The sequence below is a fragment of the Lactuca serriola genome, chromosome 5, assembly GCF_051521515.1.
Source record: "Lactuca serriola cultivar US96UC23 chromosome 5, Lser_US96UC23_V15, whole genome shotgun sequence".
Classification (NCBI taxonomy): Eukaryota; Viridiplantae; Streptophyta; class Magnoliopsida; order Asterales; family Asteraceae; genus Lactuca; species Lactuca serriola.
Window position 1 is genome coordinate 160,857,745 of NC_136412.1, and position 24,950 is coordinate 160,882,694.

At 37.3% G+C, this 24,950-nt stretch overlaps 1 long non-coding RNA gene and 1 pseudogene across 1 annotated transcript; both read left to right on the forward strand.

Annotated features, from left to right (window-relative positions):
- Positions 1-24,950, forward strand: part of LOC145053195 (polyubiquitin-like) — a 148,421-nt pseudogene that overhangs the window by 95,718 nt on the left and 27,753 nt on the right.
- Positions 7,282-7,726, forward strand: LOC145053198 (uncharacterized). Its single transcript, XR_013684378.1, has 3 exons — positions 7,282-7,324; positions 7,417-7,500; positions 7,618-7,726. It is a non-coding gene; the product is annotated as an uncharacterized LOC145053198 (long non-coding RNA).

The following is a 24,950-nucleotide window of genomic DNA, read 5'->3' on the forward strand; positions in this document are numbered from 1 at the left end:
ACTGGTAAATTCCGATAAATTAGTTCTGTAGAATATCGTTTTCTTTCTTTCTGTCTGTTAGTCATATGTTGTCCCTTTGCGTGACTTTAAATCCGATCTAGTACACAACATATGCAACTCTATTTCTCTACATGTTATATATATGAAATTCCTCTTATCTGTTAGCCATATGTTGTCTCCTTTGCGTGACTTCTAATCCGACCTGGTACACAACATATGCAACCTTCTACTTCTCAACCCCTCTGAAACAATAAGCAATAGAATTCTGAATCTATCCTCTCTCTGAATTATTGTCTACTCACCCGATGTAAGGAGTACTCTGGAAGTTCTTGATGGCTGGGGCATATCAGGAAGCGGGAAACACGTTCTAGTACACTTAAAATTGAATAAATACAGATTGTTTGTAGATCACGCTTCTCGATTTAGGTGCACACCAATATCCCTGGTTATAATCAGTTAAATGGTCTTAAGAAAAATTTATTTAAGAATTAGGGTCAATCATGATAATAAAGTTACAGTTAGATATATGCATGTATCATGTCATTGGTAAATTGTCCAAAATTATCACAAATTTTTCGTGTTTAAGTGGAGCACAATACTGGCGATCGATCAGACGAAGATGTGAAGATAAAGGTACCGACAAGTGGAATAAGACTGTCCAACAACTTTGATCCCAGTATCACAAAATGAGTTATAGTGGTTAAAGTTTTTTTGTCAAATTATTTTAATTTGATTTTTATTTTTAATTTAATTTAATTTAATTTTATTCTATTTTATTTTTATTTTTAATTTTATTATTTTTATTGTTTTAGTTCCTTTTTCTTTTCATTTTAATTTTCCACAATTAAATTTTTCTAGGTTTTAAAAATTTTTATTTTTATTATTTTTTATTTTGTACGAAATTTTTTAAAATAATCCTCAAAAGTTTTTTTTTTTTTTTAAATTTAATTGTGTTGGAATTTGGCAAATACTGGGTAGTTATCAGGTAAAAAGGTAAATGTGGTAAATAAAGAGTTTACTGCCGGAATCTCCTCATTCACGAGATTCCGGCCGCAAATCCATTCTCAAACTCTCTCAACCTTCAAAAAAATTTCGGTCGAGTTTTTCAAAACCGCTTCAACAATCACATAGGTAATAAGTTCTAGATCACGAATATGTATTTTATTGCATCTTTCACCGTGTGATTTGATCGAAAATCGAAGAAACAGTTCCGACGGAGCTTACGGTCGTAAGCTTGGGCCGTAAACTCCGTCTAGGCCATAAATCGGTGTAATTTATTTAATAATCACACATTCATATGCATTTGTTGAATTATCGTTTATCAATTAGCTATGTTTGCGTGGTTTTGTAATGTTTTTCGGTATAGTGTTCGCCGGCCGTAAACTCTGGTTCTTAGGCTGTGAACTTCGAGTTTACGGCCCAAGAACAATCGGTTTACTGTCGTTGGACAAATAAATTAAATCGTGTGGTTTTTGGCTTAATCTCGACCGTAAACCCAGTTTTTCAAGTAAATTTTGTTTTGATCATTTTTAAATAAAATATTTTTTGGGTCAAAATAAAAGTTTAATTTTTAATGTTTATTTTGTACATCATTTTTCTTACAGTTTGTGCTTGAGTGCAGAAAATGGCAAATTTGAAGTTTGCAGATATGCACAATCTCGCTATTGTGCTTGCTGTCACACCCCAAAACCAAGAACGGCAGAAACGTTCTAAGGCGGAGGACGTCATGTAAAGTATCACAACACAGTAAATGTAAATAAGCAAACAACATCATCCATTGCATTAAATATATAATTTTAATACAAGCGTGTTCTGTACAGTTATAGACACCAAAAATAATGTAAATCAAAATAATAAGATGAGTCTTGGATGCGCTCCATCTTCTCAAAAGTTGGCATCAGTACCTGTCTACTGATGACCTGAGAATACAAGTTATTTTGAAAGAGTTTATCAGCATTAAGCTGGTGAGTTCATAAGTAATTTAGTGTCGATGTGTGCTACCAAAAACGTTTGAACATGTCTCAAGTGTAAGTTTGTAAAAGGTAAGTAAATGTTTGTAAGTGTTTGTAAAAGTTTGAATCTCTCAGAAAAACCTATATTTTCTATTAAAGTAGCCTTCTACCAAGGCTTAACTGTTTTGTATGCTCATTTGTTGTAAAAGTGTGTAATTTCCCAAGTGTAACTATCATTTAACAAAATATAGTTTGTACATTAATGTTTAAGTGAAATAATCACTAAAAATATGTAATGGGTAAATCATTGTAGTACTGTAGTATTGTATTATAGGAACTACTGCTGTACTAACTACCTTAAACCGGATTTATATTAAGGTATTATGTGATAAATTGCACCATACTATCGACTGGTAACAACGACATACGAATGGTCGTAATAACGGAATGATGTTTGGCACCCGCAGACCTGCAGGTCCGGCTGTAGCTAGCAGCAAGGTGTAGGATAGTCAATCCAGTATAGATCTATACGCAAACTCACGCTCTCCCTCCAAGAGAATTTTGGCTACAACTCGGGCCATGACATTTAAGGCATGCTCCGATACAGTGGATCACAATTGTTAACGTATTCTTGTATATGTAATGTAATGAACTGTTCTAGTATAGTTGTATATGTTCTTCCTCTAGTATAGTTGTATATATTCTCTGTCTAGTATAGTTGTATATGTACTCGTAGTAATAAGTATTGACTCATGAATGAACTGACTCATTGATCTAGAAATTGTAGTAGTATGATCCTGTGTTACCCCGATGGTAACTTACTGATGATGTACTGATAAGTATGAATGAAGGAGTACTTTTATGTCTATATATGTACATTTGATATATAATTAATATTGAAACGACCTTCGGATGGTTACCCGAAATCCCACCAGACCACATCCAAATCGAGAAAAAAGAAATAGGGCGGATGAACTTCCTAAGCCCTTTAAACATTACTTATATATCTATACATATATGGGCATGCAATTTATAAGAAGTAAAACGAAGTTTAATAAAAGCATTTGATAAGTAAAAGAGTTTGTAAAACATTTTGATGTAAAACAGTTTGAACAGTGATAAAACCATTGGTTTTCTAGTTATTAATCACATGTGATTGATGCAATCACATGTGATTGATACAATAACTATAAGTATTTAACTTGTATTCCCCCCCCCCCATAAAAGTATTTAAAACATTTAAAAGTATTTCAAAGGTTAATTAAAGGGGTATGAACTCACTTGTGGTGAGTGGATTGGATTGTAGTGTCGGATACCGTGCTAGGTGGCAAATGGAGACTTGTTCACACGCACGAGCCTAGTTATCATATAATGAGCATCTATATAACTAATTAGCCAAATAATAACTTAATGAAATAAGTTGGGACACTCAGGAAAATGTAAACACTTTGTATAAGGGGTATAGGTCCTAATGGTTGCATCTACGTTGCTATGGGACAAGGCTAAAGGGGTTTAATGTATCAAAGTGTCTTATATAAGAGTTTACTACCCAATAAACCCCACACAAGGAGTTTACGGTCGTAAACCCTTGAGTTTACGGTCGTGAACTCCAATCTTAGTGGTAATAGGTGTTTTAAAGTGCTAAATGATTTCTAGAATAAGCCTAGCTTGGTGGTTTAATCCTTTGGGTAGTTTAGGGCATAGATAATACTCCTTTGAGGAGTTTACGGCCACAAGACCATATCCCTTAGAGTTTACGGCCGTAAACTCTCATGGGATGGGTGTTTTAATTCTTTCAAGTCCCAAACACAAGTAGGATAATTTCTAGGCATTTGTTTAAGGCTATGGAGGACCCTAGGCACACTTTGGTGCCCTTATTTGGTGTTTACGGCCTATGAATATTCTCTTGGCCGTAAACTCCCTTTAAGGGGTGTTTTTGATGTGTTAATGTCCCCATATTATCTAGAAGTAGTTGAGGGTTAAAGTCTAAAGCCTTTAGGAGTGATTAGGGCACATTTAAGCCCTTCAATTTGGTGTTCACGGTCCAACAAACTCTTGGGCCGTAAACACCTAAAGCTTGGTGTTTTTGGTTGTTTTCTAGTCTTAAATGATCATACATATTCTCCTAAACTAGTTACCTAACAAGGAAATGGGACTAGATGGCCTTTAAGCTTCATTTTGGAGTTTACTCCCCAAGAATGTTCTTGGGCGGTAAACGCCCGAATCATATATATTTGACATAGAATCTATGTTAATAAGCATAAAAAAAATCATTATAACACAACTAGAGAAGTGTACTCACGATTTGGGATGAAAACCCGAAGATCCGTGAGAGAGAAAATGGCTTTTCTCTAGTTGGAAATGTGAATAATGAATGAATTTAGTTCAGGAATCTATTTATAGTCCTGAAATATTTTGGCAGAAAATATTTTTATTCCGGAATTGGACTCTAACATTATGAAGTGTTGAAATGCTCAAGTTTCACAAACCCATGAGCATCCACTCTCCTGATATCTCCTTAAACATAAACCCTAATGTACACAAACTTATTCGGAAAAGTCTGAAATTTATTGAAACTGGACTAGCTTCTATTGAATAGATAATGTTCGTACAAAATGGAAATTTCGGGTTGTCACACTTGCCCATCCTCCGGCTAGTCACTCAGACTTATGCTCGATGATTCGCCGATTGCGGGAATTTTGTTTGGCATCAGGCATCACAGTAAACCCGGTCATGTATCAGAACCTGATTAGAGAATTTTGGGCGGCCGCTAGAACAAACATGGATGATGATGGTCACTTCAGAGTGAAAGCCAAAGTTCAAGGACGTGAGATTGCGATCAACGAAGGTTTCATCCGAAATGCGCTGCTTATCGATGATCAACCTAATTTCCCTACGGAAATTGGGATTGACGATACTCAGCGAATTCTTAGAAGAATGAGCTATGAAGGAACTTCGCCCCTGACTCTAAAAAAGCTTCTGCATCCGTATTGGAGGTTTCTGGCTCATGTGTTCGTTAGTTATATCTCGGGTAGAAGATCAGGAGCGGATAAAATTTCACAACGAACAACTGGTGCTCTCGTCTCTCTTGTTGCAGGTGTGAGATACAATTTCTCGAAATTCATCCTGGAGGAGTTTGTTATCAACATTAGAGCCTCGACACGAGATACGTTCTTGTTGTATCCTCGTTTTGTATAGTTGTTTATCAATACTCAATTTCCAGAGGTGAGAAAGGAGGGAGAAACACTAGACATGAAGTCTTTGGGTCCTCATACGGTGGGACTCATCAAGCAGAATCGAAGAGGTAAAGTTGTCTTTCAGGGATTATATCCTCTTGAGAAATTCGGGAAGTTCACGAAGTTAGATGAGCCTACAGAATCATATGGTTCATCTAAGCAAACTTCTTCTGAGTCGACGTCTGCTGAAAAGTCGTCTCCTGACAATCTTGTTATTGATGTCTCTGAGGATGAGGACACTGAGAAAGAAGATACACCAACTCCTGATGCTCAAGTAGCTTCAGATCATGATAAAGTGTTAATTCATACTCAAGATGATGCGGGAACGAATGAAGATTTGGGAGAGAATGTTGGGGAAGACAAGAATGATTCCTTTAGTGATCTTGACCTCACAGGTTTTGATCATGATGATATTACTGCTTCTTTGGCTAGCAGTGCTAACGTGGTGTCACTCGAGAATCTTGACACCATTTTCAACAATGTCGATGATGTTGTTCCTGCGACAACTGAGACAAGGAAGACAAATGAAACTTTTGAGACTGAAACTCCAACTTCAGGGCAAATGGCTAATGTGTCAATTCCTATGGAGATGGTTATAGGATGTTCCCCTCCTGTATCTATTTCTCCTACCACCGAGCCTCTTGTGAGTGTTTTTACTACACAGTCTGACCAACCCCCGTCAAAAAGGCAGAGAAGAGATTTGAGGCAATCTGAGCTGGTAGCGAGTCTAGTTAGTGGCCTCCCAACACCACCTGTTACTGCTGCTACTACCATCCTTATGACAACTAAGATGTTTGTTACAAGTTCAAGCCCTGTGTTTTATGTTGGTGGTCCCTCTACTCCACCTGGTTTTTCAACTCCAAGGTATAATCGTGATGATGCATCCGAGAGGTTGGCTTTGCACATGGCTGAAGAACAATTTTTGACACCAAATCCTCGAGGCAAGGGTGTTTCTTTTGGAGAAGGTGGTTCTAGAGGCAATAAACTAACTCTTTCTGGTCTTCAAAGAGAAATATCAGTCCTGAGCCAAAAGAATATTGAGCTAGACATTCAAGTGTTGGAACTTCGTGCTGAAAATTCAAAGCTCAGTATTCAATTCTTTGAGCTACAGTCTGATAAATCTAGTCTTGGGGTGCAAGTGGCCAAACTTACAAAGGATAAAAAGGTGAAGTCCAAGCAGATCTCTGATCTACAAGATCATTTCAATTTGCTGACTTCAAGCTATTTTTCACTTAAAAAGAAGCTTGAGGAAGATTTTGGGGACAAATACCAAACATCCGCTGAAGAACACAAGATTAATCTTCATGTGCAAGCCTTTCCAGTTGATTTGCCTATTGGTCAATCATCTAGTGTTGCTAGTCATGCTGATGATGAGCCTCCTCAGGCTCCCAATGTAAAAGAAACCATACGTCATGCTCAGGAGGAAGCAGTGAAGAAAGGGCAACTACTGTTCAAGAGAAACCCTAATCACAGTGACAGATCTTGAAGTGGTTCGTTTCCGAGATACTTTTGGGAATCAATCAGGAATTGCCTCATGGGGATTTCATGATCCTCTCAAAATGTGGATTGTGGTGCGAAAGAGTGGTAACTCTGAGTTATACAGAGATAGCCATGAGTTTAGTTCATTTACAAGGATTGATTTGACGGAGTTTTCTCGACCTCCCTTTACCAATCTAACAGACAATCCGCAAGTAAATCAATTCAAGCATCTTCTTGAGGAACAAGTCAAAAGAGGGTTTCCTTCTATGCCAACTGCTGAATCTGTGATTTTCGAACATCCAGATGTTATTGATCGCACAACCGATAAACCATTGCAAGTGGTGATGTGGCATGCGACCAAGCAGGTTAAACAATTTCCGGTGCTTCAAGTTTATCAGGACAGATCTCTTGGTTCGTTGGAGTGTTGGGTCTTTGACGAGATCACCTCTGGTGCAGTCGTTAAGCTTAAAAATGGGTGCATTAGACTCTATGATCGAAGAGACCTGTTGCAATTTCGGAAATGGGATATTCATCATCTCAACAATTTTCAAATACTGGTTGCTGAAGATATCTTTGAAGATGGAATTGATGAGGTATGTTTGATCTTGAGTATACTTTTATACTCGCTTTTTCTGCCCTAAATATGGAATTGATGAGGTAATTATATTGAATTTCTTTTCTTTCATCATGTTTATGTTGTTAGTAGTAGCATAATTGTTTGATCTTGAGTATACTTATTTTTCTTTTAGGATCCTATTTGCGGAAGTGCACATTGTGCCCTAGCAGCCTATTGGAGCGACAAGTTGGGGAAATTTGATTTTCTTGCATATCAAGTATCTCTCTTTCTCTCTCTTCAATGATATGTGACCATAAATTGTTATTTTTCATGACTATTGACTACCTATTCTATTCTCTTACACTTGTTTGTCTGTTTATTTTCTACTCATCAGGCTTCACCTAGAAGTGGCATTTTAGATATACATCTAGATAAGAAGAATCAAAGAGTACTTATTCGAGGTAAAGCCATCACAGTCATGGAAGGCTCTCTTTTGGTCTAAAAGACATGGTGTAGTCATCTGCATATTAGATGTACGTAAACCGTCTCCTATCGTACAATAAACTTGAATTCCAAATTGTAAAAGTATTTCGTGTACCTCTATGTATTTGGGGTTATACTTATATATTATGAATTTTAAAATTTGCAAGCTTATAGATATAAAACGTATGCAAGCTTGGTTTGTTATTTCCTAAAAGAGAAATAAGTATACTCAAGATCAAACATACCTCATCCCACCGAGTTGTATCAAACGTTTATAGCTATAAAACGTATGCAAGCTTGGTTTGTTATTTCCCTTTGTTTTCTATTTGCCTTCTGTGATTGTGTTTGCTTTTGATCTATGGTAAGATCCGTTTTTGGACCTTACAGTATAGGTAGTGCCTCCAAATCTTCAGAGCGAATACTACTGCTCCAAGCTCTAGATCATGCATGGTGTTGTTGACTTTGTGTGTTTTTAGCTGTCACAAGGCGTAAGTAATAACCTTTCCTCGTTGTATTAGCACACAATCTAGACCGTGCTTGGATGCATCACAATATACTACGAAGTCTGTTGTCCCCTCTGGAAGAGATAAAATAGGTGTGTTGCATTGGGCTTGCTTCAGAGTTTGAAATGTAGCATCTTGCTTTTCTCCCCAGTTGAAGGCTACACCCTTTTGAGTTAGGGTGGTAAGGGGTTTCGCAATGTTGGAGAAGTTTGGTATGAATCTGCGGTAATAGCCAACAAGGCCTAGAAATTGGCGAATTTCGGTCAAGAACTTCGGTGCTGACCAATTTTTGATTGCCTTTATTTTGGAAGGGTCAACGTGGATTCCCTCTGCGCTGACCACGTGTCCTAGGAAGTCCACTTTCCTAATCCAAAACTCACACTTTGATAATGTTGCGTAAAGTTTCTCTACTCGTAGTGTCTCCAAAACTTGTCTCAGGTGCTGACCATGTTCTTCTTCACTCCTTGAATAAACTAGTATGTCGTCTATGAATACGATCACAAATTTGTCCAAGAACGAACGACATACCCGATTCATTAAGTCCATGAACACGGCGGGTCCATTAGTTAGCGCTTTCGCTCCGTCACTTTTGATTTCAAAGTTTTTTTCCATCCCACTAAGTGCTTCACCTGTTATGTTTTCGGGTTTCAAGGCTTCCAGTTGGGCTTCCTTGATTTGTGTTGACAGGTGTGAATGGATTGTCATGATTAGCTCTTTCGCTCTTCAACCAGAGTACTCCTTTCGACTTAGGGCATTCGCTACTACATTGGCTTTTCCCGGATGATAATGAACTTCACATTCATAATCATTTAGTAGTTCGACAAAACGTCGTTGCCTCATATCTAGCTCCTTCAGGTCGAATATGTGTTGAAGGCTCTTATGGTCTGTGAAAATGGTGCACTTTGTACCATATAGGTAGTGCCTCCAAATCTTCAAAGCGAATACTACTTCTCCAAGCTCTAGATCATGCATTGTGTAGTTGATTTCTTGTGTTTTTAGTTATCGCGAGGCGTAAGTAATAACCTTTCCTTGTTGCATGAGCACACAACCCAGACCGTGCTTCGATGCATCACAATATACTACGAAGTCTATTGTCCCCTTTGGAAGAGACAACATTGGTGTGTTTTGCATAGGGCTTGCTTCAGAGTGTGAAATGCAGCATCTTGCTTTTCTCCCCAGTTCTTTTGAGTCGGTAAGGGGTTTTGCAATGCTGGAGAAGTTCGGTATGAATCTACGGTAATAGCCAGCAACGCCTAGAAATTGGCGAATTTCGGTCAAGAACTTTGGTGCTGACTAATTTTTGAACGCATTTATTTTGGAAAGGTCAACGTGGATTCCCTCTATGCAGACCACGTCACCAAGGAAGTCCACTTTCCTAATCCAAAACTCGCACTTTGAGAACATTGCGTAAAGTTTCTCTGCTCGTAGTGTCTCCAAGACTTGTCTCAGGTGCTGACCATGTTCTTCTTGACTCCTTGAATAAATTAGTATGTCATCTATGAATACGATCACAAATTTGTCCAAGAACAAACGACATACCCGATTCATTAAGTCCATGAACACGACGGGTGCATTGGTTAGCGCTTTCGATCCGTCACTTTTGATTTCAAAGTTTATGTTCATCCCTCTAAGTGCTTCACATGTTACGTTTTTGGGTTTCAAGGATTCCAGTTGGGCTTCCTTGATTTGCATTGATATGTGTGAATGGATTTTCATGGTTAGAGCTTTCGCTCTTCGACCAGAGTACTCCTTTCGACTTAGGGCATCCGCCACTACATTGGCTTTTCCCAGATGATAACGAACTTCACATTCGTAGTCATTGAGTATTTTGACCCAACGTCATTGCCTCATCTCTAGCTCCTTCGGGTCGAATATGTGTTAAAGGATCTTGTGGTCTGTGAAGATGGTGCACTTTGTACCGTATAAGTAGTGCCTCCAATTCTTCAGAGCGATTATTGATGCTCCAAGCATGCATGGTGTAGTTGACTTCGTGTGTTTTTAGCTGTCGCGAGGCGTAAGTAACAACCTTTCCTCGTTGCATTAGCACACAACCCAGACCGTGCTGGATGCATCACAATATACTACTAAGTTTGTTGTCCCCTCTGGAAGAGACAAAATATGTGTGTTGCATAGGGCTTGCTTCAGAGTTTGAAATGCAGCATCTTGCTTTTCTCCCCAGTCGAAGGCTACACCCTTTTGAGTCAGGGTGGTAAGGGGTTTTGCAATGCTGGAGAAGTTTTTATGAATCTGCGGTAATAGCCAGCAAGGCCTAGAAATTGGCGAATTTCGGTCAAGAACTTCGGTGCCGACCAATTTTTGATTGCCTTGATTTTGGAAGGGTCAATGTGGATTCCCTCTGCGCTGACCACATGTTCTTCTTTACTCCTTAAATAAATGAGTATGTCATCTACGAATACGATCACAAATTTGTCCAAGAACGAACGACATACCTGATTCATTAAGTCCATGAACACGGCGGGTACATTGGTTAGCGCTTTCGCTCCGTCAGTTTTGATTTCAAAGTTTTTGTCCATCCCTCTAACTGCTTCACCTGCTACGTTTTCGGGTTTCAAGGATTCCAGTTGGGCTTCCTTGATTTGCGTTGACATGTGTGAATGGATTTTCATGGTTAGAGCTTTCGCTCTTCGACCATAGTACTCATTTCGACTTAGGGCATCCACCACTACATTCCCTTTTCCGGGATGATAACGAACTTCACATTCATAGTGATTGAGTAGTTCGACCCAACGTCGTTGCCTCATATCTAGCTCCTTCGGGTCAAATATGTGTTGAAGGCTCTTGTTTTCTGTGAAGATGGTGCACTTTGTATCGTATAGGTAGTGCCTCCATATCTTCAGAGCGAATACTGTTGCTCCAAGCTCTAGATCATGCATGGTGTAGTTGACTTCATGTGTTTTTAACTGACACGAGGTGTAAGTAATATCCTTTCCTCCTTGCATTGTAATATCCTTTCCTCGTTGTATTACCACACAACCCAGACCATGCTGGATGCATCACAATATACTATGAAGTCTGTTGTCCCCTCTGGAAGTGACAAAATAGGTGTGTTGCATACGGCTTGCTTTAGAGTTTGAAATGCAGCATCTTGCTTTTCTCCCCAGTTGAAGGTTACACCCTTTTGAGTCAGGGTGGTAAGGGGTTTTGCAATGTTGGAGAAGTTCTGTATGAATCTGCGGTAATAGCCAGCAAGGCCTAGAAATTGGCGAATTTCGGTCTAGAACTTCGGTGCTGACCAATTTTTGATTGCCTTGATTTTGGAAAGGTCAACGTCGATTCCCTCTACACTGACCACGTGACCTAGGAAGTCCACTTTCCTAATCCAAAACTCACACTTCGAGAACGTTGCATAAATTTTCTCTGCTCGTAGTGTCTCCAAGACTTGCCTCAGGTGCTGACCATGTTCTTCTTCACTCCTTGAATAAATTAGTATGTCGTCTATGAATACGATCACAAATTTGTCCAAGAACGAACGACATACCCGATTCATTAAGTCCATGAACACGGAGGGTGCATTGGTTAGCGCTTTCACTCCGTCACTTTTGATTTCAAAATTTTGTCCATCCCTCTAAGGGCTTCACCAGTTACGTTTTCGGGTTTCAAGGCTTCCAGCTGGGCTTCCTTGATTTGCATTGATAGGTGTGAATGGATTGTCTGATGGGTTTTGGTCATAAGACATCCTATGTGCTCATACAAACCCTAATGCTTGGATTTAGGTTTCTCTATTGTACATGCTTTGAATCCAAGACTATAAACCCTAATTCTAGCATAAGGAAATCGATATTAACATATAATTAGGTTTATGATATTACCTTGATTGTTATGTAGCAATAACAATCCCAATTCCTCCTTGAATTGACTTTGGAATGCTTAGAGTCACAAGTGTCACTCCTCTAATGGCTCACAAACACCATAAGCAAGTGGAGAAGGTATAAAGAGAGTGGAGAGAGGTAGAAAATTCGTCCTTAGATGCTCTAGGGATCAAGTGCACAAAATCCTAAGGCCTTAGGGGTCTTTATATAGGGTTGGGATTAGGGTTTCAGTCCTTATCCTTATCTAGTTACTTGCCCATCAAGCAACCATAAGATAAGCCTTGAAAATCCCTATCTCTTGGACCTTGGACGATTTTAAGGATATCCTTATCCTTGAATTCGTCCATCCTTTAACAAGGATAATCATTGCCCTATTTTGCAACTATCACATAATTACAATTCAGCCCCTCTAGTTTAATCAATTACATTTGATCACAAAATTAATTCTTAATTAATTATTGACCAGTATTAATTAAACAAATATGATTTCTCCTTTAATATATTATTCTTATAACATATTAATAAATCATACTAACCTCTCTCTCTCTATTTATTTCTCCAATCAAGTTGCTTTGGTGAAGGCAACCCAAAAGGACCATGCACCATCGGGTCAAGTACATACCAAAATAGTTATGGACTTAGACACTAATCCAACAGTCTCCCACTTGGATAAGTCTAATAACTTTTCTGCATATGACTTCAGATCCTAATCTGCAATCGTAGCTTTCCAAAGCCGCTGTCAACTCTGATCATATCAGATATGTGTGTCCTCAGATAAGGGATCATATATTCCTCCATTCTAGATATCATATGAGATATGATTTCAAATCATTCTCTTTGTACTATATCTCGATTCCGATTTATGACGACTGACTAATTGAACAAATCAAATTAGCCCTAGCCCGGCCGAGCATTTACGTTTGTCATCACTAAACCATTGAGGGGCCCAAAGATATCGCTTTTATCCTTCTTTGGATAAAAGGAACGGATAAACTTTGATACAATGCTTGCTTGCACTTACTAAAATAGTTATGGACTTAGACACTAATCCAACAGTCTCCCACTTGGATAAGTCTAATAACTATTCTGCATATGACTTCAGATCCTAATCTGCAATCGTAGCTTTCCAAAGCCGCTGTCAACTCTGATCATATCAGATATGTGTGTCCTCAGATAAGGGATCATATATTCCTCCATTCTAGATATCATATGAGATATGATTTCAAATCATTCTCTTTGTACTATATCTCGATTCCGATTTATGACGACTGACTAATTGAACAAATCAAATTAGCCCTAGCCCGGCCGAGCATTTACGTTTGTCATCACTAAACCATCGAGGGGCCCAAAGATATCGCTTTTATCCTTCTTTGGATAAAAGGAACGGATAAACTTTGATACAATGCTTGCTTGCACTTACTAACAGAATCACACACAATAATATGTTTTATAACACCAAGTTACTAGTGCGTTTACATATTATCAATGTGCAACCAATTTGCAAGATACAACTCACACATCTCGGTTTCAAGAATATAAGATGTTATCGTCTCACCAATCACTCGTGATGCAATTCATGGAGTGATCCAAGTGAGTGTGGGTTTAATCCAATGCTCAAATTCATATTCATAAGCACTCATGAACGTTGCAGCAAACATTTGCTTATGTCTAATACTCTTTTAGACAATCCACACACCAATTCATGATAGTCTTCATTCATATCTACTTCCAACATATGAACGACTGTGGCCCGTTTAAATAATTCAATTACTCTTAATAAACTCAATTATTCTGGAAGTCAAAACATGCAAATGTGAAACACAAGAATAATACTAATCCCATACGGCCTTAACCCTTTGAGCACAAATAAAACACCTTTTATTTATCACCATATTGATTACTCATTATTTGTCGTTTCGGTTAATCAACTTCTTACTTGAATTACAACACTTGTCCCATGCTCCTAGCATGCACATAATGTTTACCTATGGTTCTTACTTTGTGAAATAGATCAAATTGAACACACTTCCAATCATTCTCATCTCACAACTCTAAATCCTTTTCATAAGTGTAAGAATATCAAATTCTTGCCACTTATAGAGTATGCTAGATTCTAACATTTTATGCAATGATCCATTTGTAATATCACTGCACTAAAGTCACAAAGACTATTGCCAATGAAATTACAAAGTCCTCTATCGGAGGTTGTTGCAATAAAATTCCTTAGATATGATGTCTCTCACTCAAAGAACTTTCCTTTGAACATCCTTTTGCATAAAAGTTTCTAATATAGACATAGATTTTTTCAATATTCAATTCCCAATATGGATACGCTTCCATATTTTCCATATGACAACTTATTCTTAATAGAATCTTATCTATTCGTAATAATGTCGATATGGTCCATCCAATACCATGCTTCCAACTACTCACAAGCGACCAATCCTCGTCGAACTTTGGATTGTCCTTTGATAGTTGTTTAATTATTTTAGTCAAAACCAATTCTAGTCCCTTTTCCCTCTAAATGCGCTCGACATTTGGAAAATTTTAGAATGGTCAAATATTAAAGCATTTGCAATCGATCCTATACTCGAAGCGTATGGGACACGACGCATAATGTTTTATTTGCTATGCTCTCAAAATTCGAATTGTGAAGAGGAATGCCGTAATCATAATCGAAAATTTAAGAACACACTATGTACCTTTGAATAAATTTATTAACATTTCTCAACCTAAGCCTTTAGATTTGAAATGAAGCATAATATTCTCTCCCTTAATTATAGCAAAACAACTTTATAACCCTTACTACTTTGCAAGGTATAACTCTTGTTTTCTATAATTAATATTGCCAACTTGCAATACGTGCCTTAATAATCATACAATCATAACATTTATGCTCCCACTATCATGATGATTATTATAAAACATAACACTTATGCTCCCACTAGCTTCGACATGTATTCATAAACATCTTAACTTCCAGAAAAACAATGCTTATTGAATTTCTTAAGTTCATGTTTCTCATACTTAGTGCTTCGATAATCTTTTATCAAGGCTTCTTGAACTTATACACCTTTGCCTTCGATAGTTCATATGTGTGTCTAAACACTTAAGACTAATTGTCAAACCTCACAATTCAAATTATGGAAAGGGATACCGTAACCATAATCGAATTCGAGAATGCAATTTTACAATCACTATCTTCTTAAAATCTCTCTTAGTGAAAGCATTTCCTCACAATCATTTTCATGAAGGAGGAAATCTTATGACACTTAGATTTAAACAGTGTATGTGTTCCTATCCATGTGAATTTGTTAAAACTAAATTTTACGACAAATTCAAACTCATATGGACCGAACTTTCTTAATCTTGATTTATTGCCTTATGGTAGCACAGCTGCCCACCATGTCTTCCAAGTAGTTAAGCAGCTCACCATTTCCTATCAATGTACCTTTCATTCATTAAGGTGCTTTGCCTTTTATGCGTTCAAAATGAGAACTCATAGAACTCACATGCATAATTAACTCGATTGGATTGGCACAGAAACAAAATAATGTCAACACGATAGGTTGTAAACCTCAACTCGTGTGCTAGTGATGATCGATAAGGTTTATTTGATTTGTTCTTGAAACCTTTCAAGACCATTAAGACTCCCACTTACTCCTTGACATATAAGATTCTCTTGTCAATAACCATTTCTTGACAAACAAATATCCAAGAGTTCGTGTAGCTCATATCAAAATACTTCATAAATTGGTCATAATTTGTCTTTGTCTTATCCAAGACATCACAACTTTCCACATTTGATGAATGTTATAAACCTTACTTTTTCACTCGATGTCACAATCTTAACTTTAAGACTTGTTATTGGAACGAAGTATGATTGACTTATTGATTTAACCATTTCTTCAATCCTTGATTCCTCTTCTTAAACATACAATTGTACTAAGACTCACTTAGAGGATCAATTGAGATATGGTTCTTAATCATTAAGACCTATCATAAAGCATAAAAGGTACTCTCCCATCTTCTTAGAATGCAGAAACTTGTATCTTTCTGCCTACTTGATTCTTCTTATTCGTTCTGCTATTGATCTAAACCCTTTAATCAATTCAGAATTACACTTAATCTTGTAAGTATAATCATATTTACTAAACCTTTAGTAAATCATGACGAATATCTCTGTTACTCTTATAGTGGACTTGATCAACACGCAACTTTGTGTATACGATCTCCAAGTCCTTCACTTGACACTTTGTCAATGAATTAGTCTAATTTCCAAATATGAAATTTCTCATTCATCGCGCAACCAAATTGCATGATTCCAAATTTCTGTCCAATTGGAACTTGGGCGATGAGAAACTCTCCCTATTTGGTAAATTTTCGACTTTTCCATAAACACCATAAATAAGAATCATATCCATTTGTTGTAGAAATATGCAAACACCAATTTTCATAACGATTTCATTGCAAGGAAATAAACAAATAAATAAATAAGTCAAACGAAAATTTATTTTATTTATAAAAGCAGCGGAAAACATTTGTCCTTACAATGCAAAATCCATTGAAAACTATGTATTTCAAAAGAAAATTTTCTAACAACTCTATCATAACTATCTAAGCTCAAAATCTAATCTTCAAGTCAATGCGATCAAGATCCATTCCTTGTGATTAGATTCATCTTGCTCTTTCACCAAGCTTCCTTTCTTTTCACCGATCCTATAAAACATTCAAATGCAATCTTATTACATTATGCATTAAGAATTAATGAATAGGAACTTAATGGAGTTAGATAGTGGATTTTACCTGAAGTGCAGCCATACTCTTTGACTCTCCCATCTTCTAGACTCTTCAGGCTCTTTGGGCAGACTTGTATCCAACGCCCTTTCTTTTGGCAGCAAACGCAGACCGGTTCTCCTAGAACATCCTCGGAAGCATGGTCAGTTGACTTTTCCAACAAATACGCTCCATTGCTTCGCCAAATCATTTCTGATTCAGCAGCAATGAGCATGTAAGTTAGGTCAATGAGGTTGTCGTCATGATTCATCATAACTCATTATATGATTCAGGAAGTGACTGCAAAACGCAATTCACAGCCAACTCATATGGGAATGACACACCCAACATTATCAACCTATCAATGTGTGATTTCATTCCTAGAACGTGGGCACACACGGGTTTACCATCTTCATGTTTCATTTCCAATAGGGCTTTAGTGATATTGAACCTTTCAATTCTTCGATCTTGTGGGTTGGGGAGAACAATAAGAGGAGGAGGAGGAAGTGAAGCATGATTTCTTGTTCCTCGATTGAATCGTGGAATACCATCTTCATGTGGAAAGCTTATTCCACGGGATTTGGGTAGACCATAGTTGTCGAACTTTGACATCTACAAAACGGGAGAAAAACAAATTCAAGTTAGTTGATTGATTGAGTCCTTAGTAAATCACCCAAATGAGATACTAAGGCTAGGACCTAACACAATATTCTACAACTTGGGAGAGGGATGTCGTAACCCTAATTGCACAATATTTGAAGGTAAGTGAATGACGATTCACTAATTTCCACCACGAAAAACGAAAAAGAAATTTAAGTTTTAAATCTATGAAAACTCCTAGATCCTTTGAGATTCATTGAACTTTCAATGGCATGTTTAAATCTCGATATGCCCCTCTTGTTTGTGACTGGGATGCCGAGGATCACAAAGCGGTTGTGAATAACCATGCAAACTTACATGGTGCCCTCACATGTTACAGTCACCTATTCGATGTGCCGGTAAACCACACACGCTCCACTAACGTCTTCGCAAGGGCACAAAGTGTAATTTCATGGAATTGCATCAATTCACTTTTGCCTAAGTAACTAAGATTGGGAATTTTATGAAAACGTTTAGTTACTTTAATAATTATACTTATAATGGAAGGTTTCGTCCTATCCTACCCGTTCGGCTAACGACCCTCCACTAGTCAAGAGTGCGGTGGGTAAGAGTGGATACCCATTCAATCGCCATTTTATAGGCAATTTCCTTAAACACCCCTTATAGACCAGCTTCGTGAATGAGGCCTACTAACGGTAAGACTGACTTTTACACATACATATATAATGTTAGACTTTTAATGTTATATATATAGTATAGGGTGTATTTTACACTTTTAAAATATTAGGTAGTCAAATTTAACAATTATACTTTTAATTCAATTAAATTTTAAACCAAAAACTTTATGGATTTATTAAACCTCTTTTAATTATACACCTTAATTAATTAATAAAACCATAAGGGTGTGATTTGAACTTTTTCAAAACTATACTAGAGATTTAGAATTTAACATTCCTAATTAAACTTTTAATCAACTTTTAAATTCCAAGACTCGAGGGCATGTTTTGAAACATTTCAACACATTAGGGTTTAGAATTTAAATATACATCAAAATTAAACCATTTAATCAAAATTTAAATTCCAAAACTTCAGGGCAAGTTTTGAAACCTTTTTCAAAACATTAGGGTTTCAACTATTTAAATTTCAAAACAACAAAACCTTTGGGTTCAAATTTAAACTATAAAACCTAAAGGGGAAAGTATGAAACTTATCAAAGCACAAGGATCAAATAACAAATAATCTAAATTAACATTTAATTACATAATTATCCATATTTGATTTATTTAATGATTTCTTGCAAAACAATTTACCAATTAAGTCAAAATAATTAATCAATTATCACATAAGGAAACAATTATCTTATTAATTGATAAATATCTTCAATTAGATCAAGAATATAGTCAAATATATCATAAAATCGGATTTATATTGATCTAATATGATAAGGTAACTATCCCAAAGCAAAAACAACAAGAAATCCCAGATATACCTCTGTCTGACGCACCGACTCGCCGAGTCACCCTCTGGAACTCGCAGAGTAGGGCTGACTCGCCGAGTCAGGTCGAACAATGAGGCCAAAACATGTTTTTTTCAGTTACATCAAGCATCAATACAATAGAAACCAATCAAGGCTCTGATACCACTGATGGGTTTTGGTCATAAGACATCCTATGTGCTCATACAAACCCTAATGCTTGGATCTAGGTTTCTCTATTGTACATGCTTTGAATCCAAGACTATAAACCCTAATTCTAGCATAAGGAAATCGATATTAACATATAATTAGGTCTATGATATTACCTTGATTGTTATGTAGCAATAACAATCCCAATTCCTCCTTGAATTGACTTTGGAAGGCTTAGAGTCACAAGTGTCACTCCTCTAATGGCTCACAAACACCATAAGCAAGTGGAGAAGGTATAAAGAGAGAGGAGAGAGGTAGAAATTCGTCCTTAGATGATCTAGGGATCAAGTGCACGAAATCTTAAGGCCTTAGGGGTCTTTATATAGGGTTGGGATTAGGGTTTCAGTCCTTATCCTTATCTAGTTACTTGCCCATCAAGCAACCATAAGATAAGCCTTGAAAATCCCTATCTCTTGGACCTTGGACGATTTTAAGGATATCCTTATCCTTGAATTCGTCCATCCTTTAACAAGGATAACCAATGCCCTATTTTACAACTATCACATAATTACAATTCAGCCCCTCTAGTTTAATTAATTACATTTGATCACAAAATTAATTCTTAATTAATTATTGACCAATATTAATTAAACAAATATGATTTCTCCTTTAATATATTATTCTTATAACATATTAATAAATCATACTAACCTTTCTCTCTATTTATTTCTCCAATCAAGTTGCTTTGGTGAAGGCAACCCAAAAGGACCATGCACCATCGGGTCAAGTACATACCAAAATAGTTATGGACTTAGACACTAATCCAACATTGTCATGGTTAGCACTTTCGGTCTTCGACTAGAGTACTCCTTTCGACTTAGGGCATCCGCTACTACATTGGCTTTTCCTGGATGATAATCAACTTCACATTCGTAGTCATTGAGTAATTCAACCCAACGTCGTTGCCTCATATCTAGCTCCTTCAGGTCCAATATGTGTTGAAGGCTCTTATGGTCTATGAAGATGGTGCACTTTCTACCGTATAGGTAGTGCCTCCAAATCTTCAGAGCAAATACTACTGCTCCAAGCTCTAGATCTTGCATGGTGTATTTGACTTCGTGTGTTTTTAGTTGTCACGAGGCGTAAGTAATAACCTTTCCTCGTTGTATAAGCACACAACCCAGACCGTGCTTGGATGCATCGCAGTATACTACAAAGTCTGTTGTCCCCTCTGGAAGAGACAAAATTGGTGTGTTTTGCATAGGGCTTGCTTCAGAGTTTGAAATGCAGCATCTTGCTTTTCTCCCTAGTTCCTTTGAGTCAGTGTGGTAAGGGGTTTTGCAATGCTAGAGAAGTTCGGTATGAATCTGCGGTAATAGCCAGCAACGCCTAGAAATTGGCGAATTTCGGTCAAGAACTTTGGTGCAGACCAATTTTTGATTTCCTTTATTTTGGAAAGGTCGATGTGGATTCCCTCTACGCTGACCACGTGACCAAGGAAGTCCACTTTCCTAATCCAAAACTCGCACTTTGCGAACGTTGCGTAAACTTTCTTTGCTCGTAGTGTCTCTAAGACTTGTCTCAGGTGCTGACCATGTTGTCCTTTACTCGTTGAATAAATGAGTATGTCATCTATGAATACTATCACAAATTTGTCCAAGAAGGAACGACATACCTGATTCATTAAGTCCATGAACACGGCGGGTGCATTGGTTATCGCTTTCGCTCCGTCACTTTTGATTTCAAAGTTTTTGTCCATCCCTCTAAGTGCATCACCTGTTACGTTTCGGGTTTCAAGGATTCCAATTGGGCTTCCTTGATTTGCGTTGACAGGTGTGAATGGATTGTCATGGTTAGCGCTTTCGCTCTTCGACCAGAGTACTCCTTTCGACTTAGGGCATCCGCCACTACATTGGCATTTCTCGGATGATAACAAACTTCACATTCGTAGTCACTGAGTAGTTCGAACCAACGTCGTTGCCTCATATCTAGCTCCTTCGGGTCGAATATGTGTTAAAGGCTCTTGTGATCTGTGAAGATGGTGCACTCTGTACCATATAAGTAGTGCCTCCAATTCTTCAGAGCGATTATTGCTGCTCCAAGCTCTGGATCATCCATGGTGTAGTTGACTTCGTGTGTTTTTAGCTATCGCGAGGCGTATGTAATAACGTTTCCTCGTTGCATTAGCACACAACCCAGACTGTGCTGGATGGATCGCAATATACTACTAAGTCTGTTGTCCCCTCCGGAAGAGAAAAAATAGGTGTGTTGCATAGGGGTTGCTTCAGAGTTTGAAATCCATCATCTTGCTTTTCTCCCCAGTCGAAGGCTACACCCTTTTGCAATGCTGGAGAAGTTTTGTATGAATTTGCGGTAATAGCCTGCAAGGCCTAGAAATTGGCGAATTTCGGTCAAGAACTTCGGTGCTGACCAATTTTTTATTGCCTTGATTTTGGAAGGGTCAACGTGGATTCCCTTTGCACTGACCACGTGACCTAGGAACTCCACTTTCCTAATCCAAAACTCGCACTTCGAGAACGTTGCGTAAAGTTTCTCTACTCGTAGTATCTCCAAGACATGTCTCAGGTGCTAACCTTGTTCTTCTTTACTCCTTGAATAAATGAGTATGTCATCTATGAATATGATCACAAATTTGTCCAGGAACAAACGACATACCCGATAATAGTAAATAAGCATTAATAATATAATTTAATACAAGTGTATTCTGTGAAGTTTATAAGACACACCCCAAAACCGGAACGGCGGAAACGTCGGGGGCGGAGGACGTCATGTACAGTATCACAACAAGGCATAATAGTAAATAAGCAACGACATCATCCATAGCATTAATAATATAATTTAATACAAGTGTATTCTGTGAAGTTTATAAGACACCAAAAATGTAAATCAAAATAAGAGATGAGTCTTGAACGAGCTCCATCTTCTCAAAAACCTGGCATAGGTACCTGTCTACTGATGAGCTGATAATATAAGTTATTTTGAAAGAGTTTATCAGCTTTAAAGCTGGTGAGTTCATAAGCATTTTAGTGTCATTGTTTGTATGAAGATGTTTGTAACTGTTTGATGTATAAGTTTGTAGGTGCTTGTAGTAAAATTTTGTATCTCCTAGAGAATCCTATATTTTCTACTAAATGTAGCCTTCTACCAAGGAATCAAATGTTCTGTATGTTTGTTTCTTGTAAGAGTGTGTATTTTCCCAAGTGTGACTATCATTAACCAAAAATATAGTTTTACATTACCGTTTATGTGAGAAGATCACAATGTGAATGCAATGGGGAAATAATAAAGTATTTTTAGTGTTGTATTATAGTAACTATTGTTGTACCAACTACCTTAAACCAATTGTTATTTAAGGTATAATGTGATATGATTGCACCAAACTATCGCCTAATAACACGACGATGAAAGACGTTGGAAGAAATGACATTTGGCACCCGTAGATTGGCAAGTCCCACTGTAGCGAACAACAAGGTGTAGGATAGTCAATCTAGTATAGATCTATACACAAATTCATGCTCTCCCTCTAGGAGACTCTGGATACAAAACGAGCCATGGCAGTGATGCCATGCCTCGAAATAATGGTTCACATTTATGTTATAGTATTCTTGTATATGTATTGTATGTACTAGTGTAATGTATGTTCTCTCTGTCTAGTATGTAGTGTGTTCTCTTTGTTTCTCATCATAGTATGTTCTCTTGTATAGTGTATAGTATGTATTGTTTCTCATTATAGTATGTTCTCTTAGTTTCTCATAATAGTATGTTCTTTTAGTTTCTCATAATAGTATGTTCTCTTAGTTTCTCATAATAGTATGTTCTCTTAGTTTCTCATAATAGTATGTATTGACTCATGTATGAACTGACTCTTTGTATGTTTCATTGTGCTAGAAGTATTGAGTAGTGTCTTCCTAAACTATACCTATTATAGTTTACTAGTAGATTTTTTTGTATAACTGAGTGTATTTAACTGAGATAAAAGATTTTATGTCTATACATATATACACAATATATAACTAGGGATCAAACGACACTCGGACAAACAACAGGGTACTCTAAGCCCACAACCAAACAAGGAACAGGAAATAAAGTGTGTTATCAGTCTTAAGTCCTTCCAACCTTACTTATATAACTATACATGCATTAGACATGGTTTTGACAATATATAAGTTTAAAAGAGTTTAAAGAAAAGGTTTGGCATGTAAGAACAAGTTTGATAAAGATTTTAACATGTAAAAGAGTTTGATAAACATTTTGAAGTAGATTGTTTGATAAAACAGCTAAAAGTATAGCAAATCCATTTGTTTGATAGTTATTAATCACATGTGATTGATATAATAACTATAATGTTTCAACTTGTATCCCCCCATAAAATCATTTAAAATCATTTAAAAGATAGATTAAGGGGTATGAACTCACCTGTAGTGAGTGGTACGGAATTTTGTTTGGAAAAAGGATGTAGAATGTCAGGTGAAACCTTGAGCACACAAAGATCCTAATCAACATATAATGACATGTATGTGTATTTGATTAGTGTATAAACAACTGATTATAAGGGATAACACCCTAATAGACTAGGAAACTCTTAGATTGAATGGATACAATCACATATGATTGCACACTTAGGGGTATGGCCATCCAAAAGAGTTTACGGTCCAAATGGCATGACTAAGTGAGTTTACGGTCAAAGTGGTTCACGGTCCTATGTGTTCACGGTTCAATGAGATTACGGTCCATTGAGTTCATGGTCCTATGGGTTCGCGGTCATGGGGTTTACAGTCTAAGAAGATGCACTAGACCATAAACACCTTTTGTTCTTGGATAAATGATGATTTCAAGGCCTAAATCAAGAATCCTAACTAGATAACAAGTATAGGAGGTAGGAACTTACAATTTGAAGGAAAAAGGAGGGTGTTTTCGACCCAAAACAACTAAGTGTTCTTGGTGTTCTTGAAGAAATGAAGAACACTTGAAGATCTATCCAAATGAAGAGATTCCATGGATGAAATGATGTACAATCACTAGACATAGAAGGATATCAACAAATCAAAGGAATAAACACCTACTATCTTGAAGATCTAAGAGAAAAGTCAGATGGTACTTGAGAGACAATGAGTTCTTTAGCTTGAAATGGTAAAAGTGATTAAAAAATGACTAAGGGTCATATATATAGCATGGAGTTTACGGTCACCATGACCGTAAACTCAAGGTCTCGACCGTAAACTCCTTTTTGAGGAGGTTTATGGTTGCTAGATAGTTTAGAGCTTAAACTGACACTTCCAAATACTCATTCCTTTGATGTACTAAGCTCAGAATGCTCAAACAGACTCTAAACAGTGCTAAAAGTTAGCAGAAACGAGTCTGACTTTGATTGAAGTGAATGGTTTGTAACAAGATAGAAATTCCGGGTTGTCATATAAGCCTTCTTAGGAATATCACTTTTCAGGACTCGCAGTAGGTGATATCCCGATCTTAGATCGATCTTTGAAATGTAATTTTCCCCTTGGAGTTGATCGACCATATCGTCTATTCGTGGCAAGGGATATCGGTTCTTAATGGTGATTTTGTTTAGCTCTCGGTAGTCGATGCACATTCTGAACGATTCGTATTTCATCTTCACGAACAGCACTGGGGCTCCCCAAGGTAAGAAGCTTGATTTGATGAATCCTTTGTTGGGCAGTTCGTTAAGTTGACTGGATAATTTTTGCATCTCTGCTAGGGCTAAACAATATGGTGCTTTGGCTACAAGGGTGGCTCTAGGAACTAAGTCGATTCTGAATTCAACTTGTCTTGCAAGAGGTACTCCTAGAAGATATTCGGGAATGACATCGGGAAAATCACAGACGTCAGGCACGCTTCTGATGTCTTCTACTCTTCGCTTTACATCCACGAC